Source organism: Battus philenor, unplaced genomic scaffold (assembly GCF_028537555.1).
Source record: "Battus philenor isolate CCGP_79_NKW_IND1 unplaced genomic scaffold, ilBatPhil1.0.hap1 SCAF_5, whole genome shotgun sequence".
NCBI classification, from domain to species: Eukaryota; Metazoa; Arthropoda; class Insecta; order Lepidoptera; family Papilionidae; genus Battus; species Battus philenor.
In genome coordinates this window covers 5,683,404-5,692,790 of record NW_027181715.1, presented here as the reverse complement: position 1 = coordinate 5,692,790, position 9,387 = coordinate 5,683,404, and positions in this window count along the sequence as shown.

Genomic DNA, 9,387 nt, shown 5'->3' with positions numbered 1-9,387 from the left:
TTGCACGAAAGTTGGTATTCCTACTTATCACGTATGTTGTGCGTCGGGCGTAAGTAGGAACATATACGTATTCCTCACGATATCCACGCTTTATAATTAATGTCCTCGACGCGACCCTGATTCCGTACAAATTTAAATTGATTATTTATAAGCGTGAAATACACAATTACTTATAAAGGTTGCCTCGAGTTGAATTAAAATAGTAAGGACCTTCTCCTTACACACAACATTGCCGCTTTTGTTTTTTATTAATATCAAGCTAAATGTGATAACCGCGAACCTCGAGAACAGATAGATCGGTTCGGGTAATTTTTCCTTCGTATATTTTTAGCGTACGTCGAAAGTTATTATAAAGTGAACAATGAAAAATTGCAAAGTAAATAGTAAAAACATCACTTTGTTTCCAACAAAAACCTTAGACCAAATTAAAGCACATGAACCTTGCTGAAAAATATTTGACGTCAATCAAAATTATAAAAAGCCTGTTAAGGTTCTTTCAATCGTGTACCATAACGAATTACAATGATAATATAATCGCTTTATTACTCTTAACTAAAAATAAGAAAAAAAGAAACCAGATAAAAATTATTTTGTAATGTCCGAAATAGAAACTCAAATTTAAAAGTTATCTTTGTGTAAACAATTATAACAATTAGACGAGAAGTCAATAAATAAAGTTATCACTCTGAAATACGTTTTTTTAGACTTTTTATTATGTTTTAAGTAGTAACCGTGTTATGAATGAGAGAAACCAAAGATGTACAATGGTAACCGATATATTCCGCTCATTAGCATTTTGTCAGGGTGGGGCCACGTGAATGCAGAACTGACAGCTACTGAGGCTGTAATATTCTGAAGAGGAAACCATGAACCATCAAGTACAGCGTAATACGTCTACCCACAAAATGGGCGAACAACCTTGTTGAAGTCGTCAGAAAACTGCAGGAAGTCCAACTGTGGATGTCCTGCCGCTGAAGTGATGATGTTTTTCTATTTATTTTGTGTTTTACTAATTAGTTTAAAATAAGTAGCCTGAACAATTGTACAAAAAAAGTTAATACCTAAACTTAATATCATGTTTACATTTTAGTCACCGTGGATACAAAAATTTCGAAAAAAGAATCTAAAACCTCATTATATAATAATTTAAATCTTAGGTACAGTTACACACGAAGCTGTTCCAATTTCATTTAATCACTCGGATTGAACCGTTACATATGACGGCCTACGACAATCTACCATCAGTACAGTCTATGTGTACATAGGCTTACAATCAATTTTTATTTAAATCGATTGCTTGAAAATGTTTCTGTTGCCGATGTACGTAAATTTTCATTTAAAAAATCAGATAAGAAAAAATTATATGACTATGTTTTGTCAAATAGTTAGAGATGCGCAGTCTTAGGTAGCAATTAGAATTTCTTACATTTTGTCATACAATAACACCTTACTATTTTACTAATACTTATTTATGTTTCCTAACATTTATTTGTCTGTTATGTAACATTTATCCACAATTTTCGTTAGATTCTTTTATCGTCTTGACCGACCTCTTGTTTCCTCAATTTCAGTTTTTAGTGCCCCCAATAGTATTAAAGAAAACAGTAATGTACTGCTATAAAATTTACTCCAATAAATCGATTCGCAAATTATTTTTTGCAATTCGAATCTTAGAGAACATACTTTCTCACTAATTAAAAGTAAATTCTATTAACATAATCTACTTTAAAACCGTTACGCAATTACCAGTAACAAAATTGCCTTAGAGCATTGTGTGAAATGGTGTCAAACTAAATTGCAGCTAACTTCCATTACAAATTTAATATTTGTTCCGTCTGAACACGAATTGAAGCACACTCTTCATTGTTGATCAAATGGAGAAGCTTTATACACCGCGACGGACTGTAACAACTCGATTGGTAAAAAACGTAGTAAACATCGACCATATTCGGAGTGCATAGTAAAAAAAAGTCTTAGGCGCCGCACCCGCTATGTCATATCGAATACTTATTGAGATCTTGAATTAACTGCAAAAAAACTGTCCAGTTAGAATCTGAAGCCAACGAACCTTAAATGGGGACAACAAGCAAAAACATTGGACATGATCATAAAAACTTGTCATATGTAAAGGTAATAACAAAAATCTTCATACTTACATGCAGTGGTCCAAAAATTTGTCTTGCTGTTTTATTACAAAAATATAGCTGTTTGTAATAACATTTATTAAAGTTCTTGAATTAGAATTTATTTTTAACCATCATTTGTTATTTTCATTTAATATAGGTATTCTAATATAATTACAATATATAACTAAACTAACTAATGGACCTCCACGGACTTTCCTTTTTGTTAAAGTTTACGTAACAAACCGAATTAACCATTAGTGCTTAAAGAAAATATCGTTACGATGTTAGTGCGATCACTTCTGCAGCAAGCGGTAAGGAATATCGAGTCCAGATTTCCCGACGAATATTAGCATAACTCGTCTTTTTAATTTTCACTTAAATAAATGTTTCATTCAAAAGTGTTTTTTTTTATTATTTGATATAATTTCTGCCCCGGACACCTTTTGCTTACCACCAGCGAATGCTTATATTATTTTTAAAAATTTATACTATTATTATAAATATATCAAACAACATAAATACACCAATTTTATTAAACAATTATAATATATTTTTGCCTATTGGTACGCCTTAAGTGAAAATGCACAATACGTGCATCTGTCAGTAGAATATCGAGGTAATTATTACTGTAATAACTCTTTATTTCGCAAGCATTACCGTATTTAGGATCCAGAGACGCGAGGAAAGGGCTATTGAAGTTCGGGCTGTTCTATAATGTTATTGAATGATTGCATAAATATGTCACTGCGCCAACGGACTACCATTGACAAGTCTATATTCTCAATTTCCAAACAAACATCTTTTTATTGGGGAAATTTTAATGTACTACAGTCACTCAACTTTTGTTAACTATTAAAGTTTTTTTTTTTGAAAAAAGAATGATACAACGCCTTCATAATAGGCACCGATGACCTCAATGTAAACCTCCAAACATTACGTGCACGTTAGAATTATTTTCCGGTTTAAGAGCACAGTAGTTACTAAAATCGTCAGGCTAATGAGATAGTACCTTTCTTTGGTATTTTATCATACAGTGATAAATGCAGGGACAACGATGCATTGGATTTTTTTTTACAAAATTTAAGAGCATTTCGGCGATACCTGTAAATCAAGTATTCAGTGGTTAGTACCTTTGAAATTAATTATATATCATTATGTTATTGTCTTTATGGTTCCGAGGTATGCCATCTCAATGTATATGTATGACCAATCTTCGTTGATTCTCCTTTATTAATTATTTCCTTACTGAAGCGAGTGCTGCCCTTTTGTACGAGTACCCGTGTCAAATTATAAAGCAAGGCAATTTACTACTAGTTCCATCTATCGGGCCCATCCAATGTTACTGATGTTCTGATAAAAATAAACATTTGGCGTCAAATGTAAAAATCGCAAAACTCGAGAAGGGCTCGACCAATTCAGTTAATTTTCCTTCTTAAGGAACAGAAAGAAATGTAATGGACAGACAAAATAAAAATTTTATTTTTTTCCATAAGAACTACAGAGTAAATTAAAATACCTATCTCTAGCGCTCATACATTTGTAATCAAAACCATTATTTGCGAAATTAATTAATTTCATATTTTGTATTATATGAAGTTACCAAACGGTTATTTATATAAAAACTTTTCTTAAATATTGATAAATAAATATTAAAATGAAAGAACAAAAAAAATAATTTACCATGAAAAACATGAGTTAAAACATAATTACATTATTATATATAATATTTATAAATAGAAAACTATTTGTAAGTATTAGTTTATTATTAAAAAAATTAATTTAATTTATTTTAACACTTCTTGTACAAAGTATAAAGTTGAACTAAGGCATTTTCTATCAATTTACTAATTGGCGTTGCAGAGATAAATTAATAAAAGCAGATGAAATATGTAAATGTCATATAGAATAAAAAATACTAAATGAAAAAGAAAAAAATGAGTAAGATTGAAATTGATATAAATGTACTAAAGACTACTGATTATAATATATAATCAATAAATAAAGTGATAAATCGGGATCGCGATTTATTAATTTTGTATTGTTCGGTGTCTATCGTTGTATTTACTATGTAAATAATTATATTTTTTTTACTAAAAAAAAAAGGTTTTAATGTGAGGAAAAATATCAACTCCTCGGTATAATTAAATGATGTACAAACCGTAACACCACAAAAACATGTTAACAAAAAAAAACAAGTCTACCGTTTGGAAATAGTGAACGGCATTGCATTGTGATCTCTTTCGAATTTGATTTTAATCGCGACGATTACGGAGCCAAGTGAACTGTTATTGGTTATAATATTGCTTCTTGTTACGTTCAATTCAGGTCAAACACTAAAAGACGAAGTAATTTCGTATTAAAAACATGGCTTCTAAATGTTTTGGTATCGACGTAAAATATAAACGTAGTTGTTGAATTGTTGAAGAATTGTTATAGTATGCGCTGAAGTGCTAGTGTTGCCGCCTGGAATATGTCGTCGGTGAAATCGAGAAGTATGCGATGGACAAAACGCACATGAGATATGTGAAAACAGGCTTGATGTTTGTCTACCTCGCGTCTCAACGCGAGATATGTGACCTCAGAATGTAACTAGAACGCATATTTTAAAAACGTGATTAGATTGATTTTGTAATTTAGTGCTTGTGGTGTATTTCTTCGTTAACTAAAAAAGAGCTTAGTAAATGATAAGTGTTCAAGATGTAACTGAACAAAATTTGAACCCCTTTCAATTAAAAGGATTTTTAAAGAAAGAATACAGTAAAATATTTTAAAATATTATTAAGGTAAAAAATAATTAATAGGCTGCTATTAATGCTTGTGTGTAACTTAGCTTAGTTATTGCTTTACTTAAACTTATGTTAGACTGGGTTTAAATCTTATAAACGGTGCTCCTACAGCACATTGGCATGGCGAGGAAAAGGGACGAGTAAGCATGTAAAAAGACAATTAACAGACGCAACACGGCTTAACTTGTATATTTTAGTTATTTTCATAGCGTCCTCTCTTACGGTATTTTATTATAGGTAAGTACTGCCGAAATTAATTCTGTAAAAAAAGATCTGTAATTGATTCCTCGAGAGATGTTTTTTTTTAAATGGTAATCTTACGGTTGTTTCCGAATATATTTATAATACCATATTATTTAAGCGAAATAATTTAAAATGTTATATGAAAAAATAGTGAGAGTCACATGGTAAATACAAGAAATAAAAATTAACGTCTCACATAAATAAATTTCGTCTTCATAAAGTAACACATCCATCATGGGTCTGAGTGTACGCATATATTATAAAATTCCATAAGATATTTAGGACCTTCCCTTTCTAAGTTTAATATCTAAAACAGAACTCTTGGATTCTGTTTTAGATTTTTTTTTTGTAGTTGATTGAAATATGTGGAACCTGGTTTTTGGACTCGTCTATATGATCGATATTATAAAAAGTATATATGGAAAATAGTTAAATTTCATTTCAAAGAGCTACTGTTAAGTTTCCAGCCGACACTTGTCAACAGATGAGTGTTCCGAACCGGTGGTATTTTATATTCAAAAGCGCGTATCCATTCCTACTTGAATAAAGAAAATTAGATTTTTGAATTTTCAAAATTTTATAGGCTTACTAGATAGTGGTTCCCCACAATTGTGACCACATTTATATTAATACTAATTGCTATTTCATAGTCATTATGATGGCCATCTTAAAATTAATAAATAGTACTGGCAGACATTTTTCCAGCATCTTATCGTCTGTCGCTCAATAGACTGTCGACTAATATTCCGGTATATTGCTAGGATACCTCGTACCGTCAATATGTTCGTTTAAAAGATTTAGTAGTAAGGAAACCTAGGTAAAGATATAAAATGTCAGCATAACTTTAACATCTACGGAGTAGTTCACATATCGACAAACAAGTTTCATTTACATACACATACTAATCAAGTTTAAGTCCACCTTTACAGGGTCTGAAGCCGTTAATAAATGGTGACAATATTGTCAACGATTTCATAACACTTGCGGTATTTGAGTGGCATTGTATTAGCAGGTTCTGAAACGAAAGTGTCGCCCGACAGGCATAAGGAGTGACAACATATTTAAGCACCGACTTATGCAATATGCTATAATATATATAAATTCTCACTGAACTTTATAGCTGTTTCATTTCGATTTTATAATAAGCTATAGTTATGTTGCTAAAGCTATATTACCCACGCAACACTGAAGCTATAAGCGAATTATTATGTTTGATTAAGCCGAAATTAGCCAATTGTCTCTTTCCAGAGGTCGATTTGCAATATTTATCGCCGGGTACTATAATGTGTTTTATATGAAATAAATTGTTGTTTTTTCTATTTTATACCTCCCTTTGGGCTTTAACGAAAATATAAACAATTAATTAACTAGTTCAGTCGTGCCGTTTCCAAACTTTACGATTAACATATGGCGATATAAACCTAATTATATATGTTTGTCCAAATTTAAACTAATAATTTGAACCAAGTAAGCTATACAGGATGAAGGATACAGCCCGGTTCCTACTGGTTCTTTTGGAAATCTATGGAGGTGGTCATGTCCAACACGGACGTCTATAGCTTAAATGATGACGATGAAATCACTACAATAATAAAACAAAATGTTAAAAAATAATCGGCGATATATTAATTCTAAACACTAGTCGATAATAAATTTAACTTTGTTTTTATATACCAAAATTTAATAATTATTTTAGGAATTCTGTGTATATATAAAATTTTACACGTTGATTGTAGTAAAAAGCTACTTGTCAGAATCGCATCATGGTTTAAAAAAAAAATTTCTTTTCAATTTATCTTATGTTGAATTATATACAATTATGCAGTGTAACTTTATACACTAACCCTGTGGTAATAAATCGCCCGTCCTAAATAACAAATGTAATGAAATTGATATTTTCAGAAAACTGGTTGGCAGAAAAGACAAAGAGGACATTGACACTAATGACAAACATAGCAAAAAAAAATTATTGATGATATTGAAATGACATTAACGAATGATCCAGTCTAGAAGCAGAGATAATAGATATAAGTGAAGAGCATTAAAGATGTGTGAATAGAAAGAGTATAAATAAAAATACGGCTATCCATTACACAGATAAAGTATTAAATATTAAACACATATATTATAGTTTTTTTAAGCTTGCCAGCTTGTGTTATTGTCCCGTTACTGGAGAAAGGATTTATATTGTCTGTATGTGTAAAAATAAATTCTTATACTCGTTCAATAAACTCAAGATCATCAACAAACAGTCATTGACTCGTTGATTATTTTATATTAGAATTAAATATTATTTATATTTATACATATTAGAAGACAATTTATGTTATTTGTACATAGTGGGAACCGGTAATAAATATGTTTTAAAAATTGCAGAGATAAAATATTGTAACTTCTCTAATTTTTTTTGTGTTTTGTTCCAGTTACATACAATACAGAATGATTCGTTATAAGTGCACCAGGTACATTTATTTTTAATAACCTTGTATGAAGGGATTACTCGGAAATTTGTTACATTAGTTAATTTGTTACAAAAATTAATTGATTTATTCTATTTCATTATATATATTTTCATATTTGCGACAGCCCAATAACTTCTGGTAGTACACAATGCAAGAACACAGTGAACAATTAGTAATTTTAATATGTAGTAATCCAAATTTTAAACACGCTTTTTCTTACTATGTTGCTGTTTCGTCATATATTATTTCCTTACCCTTCGATTTTTGGATAAGGTGTACTATTAATTGATTTTACGCCTACTTCTAATCACTTTGTATTTTATTATATATTTAAAACCGTGTGCACGTCAAGTGGAAATCGGGCACGCGGCCTAAAATCTAAATTTTAATTAAAAATAAAAAATTCTTCACATAATTACTACCATGGTCCATTCCACATTGTTTTTTTTTTTTGAACAAATGACTTTAACTGTTACATTCCGCATAGGCTTGGATGTACGAGTATGTATGTACGTGTGTATAAATGCGGCTTAATGCGACGAAATCAATCATGACAAAACCAGCAGTTACTTTGTATTTTTTACAGTTCGCTTTATTTTAACTTGAGCTAAAATTTATCACAATTATTAAACTAACTAAATTACAATACGAGAAACCATAAAATCACGACAGTTTAATAAGCGCGAGTGTTCTTTAAGTATATTACTGAAGCATAACTTTATCTAATGGAAATTTAGAGTAATTGTAGAGTAGATACTATTTGATTTTATAGTATGATTCTTGCATATTGTGATATAATATAATAAATCTTTAGGGAAGATGCATTGTATTTTGCATTACAATTTCCCTTATACAAACTTTTAATAAATGTTTAAAACTCTTCAAAGTAACTTTGGTATTAATTTAATCTGACTTTTTTAGATGTATTAAAAAATAATAATGAGCAAAAATTACTTTTAAGGAGAAATTAAAAGCCTGAATAGTAAGAGGTAGCGGTCTAGGAAATTAGTTTTATATTTAAGAATTATAGATTCCAGAATCTTTAATGTTCATGAATCGCGTGAGTTGATACAGGAAGTGTAAAAGGTTTTTAAGATAAGAAGATGAATACGGAAAAAATAGCACACTGTATAAGAGATCTAATTATAAAAAAGGAGCCAAGTTGAAGTAACAGTAGGCAATTCACAGCGCGCAGACAGAAAGCCGCTTGGGCCGACAAAGGATAGTGTGGGAAATCCATCCACAATGACAGTCAACCTTGTTAAAGTTATTGGAAAATACGTCGTGCAGGCATATTTCGACCTCTAAATCTATCTATTTGGGGAGGCTTGTACTGAGGAGGAATGAACGTTCTAGCTGAAATTAAAAAAAAATAAAAAAAATACGAATAAATCAAATAAACTACCTGTTCATTGAGGAAAGGCAACATAAGTGTGACGAGGCGTGAAAGGAATACAAAAAATTAAATGGAATGCAAGAAGTTGTGACGAGCAAAAGAGGAATGAATAGATGAAATTAATATGGAACGAAGAAGAGTACAGAAATAAAATAATATACTGAATAAATTATTATTGTAACTGTAATCCCTGCGTACCCAGGACAAGAGAAGTACGAGATGCTCCTAATAGCGACAACCATTAGAAAAGAAGAAAAAAGGAATCAAATTAAGAATATAATGACGTCATACCGTCTTAATACGTACGACATCGAACTTTACGGCTGCTCTTCATCAGAAAAGCTCACTTTGACGCGCAAAGTACATAATACCAA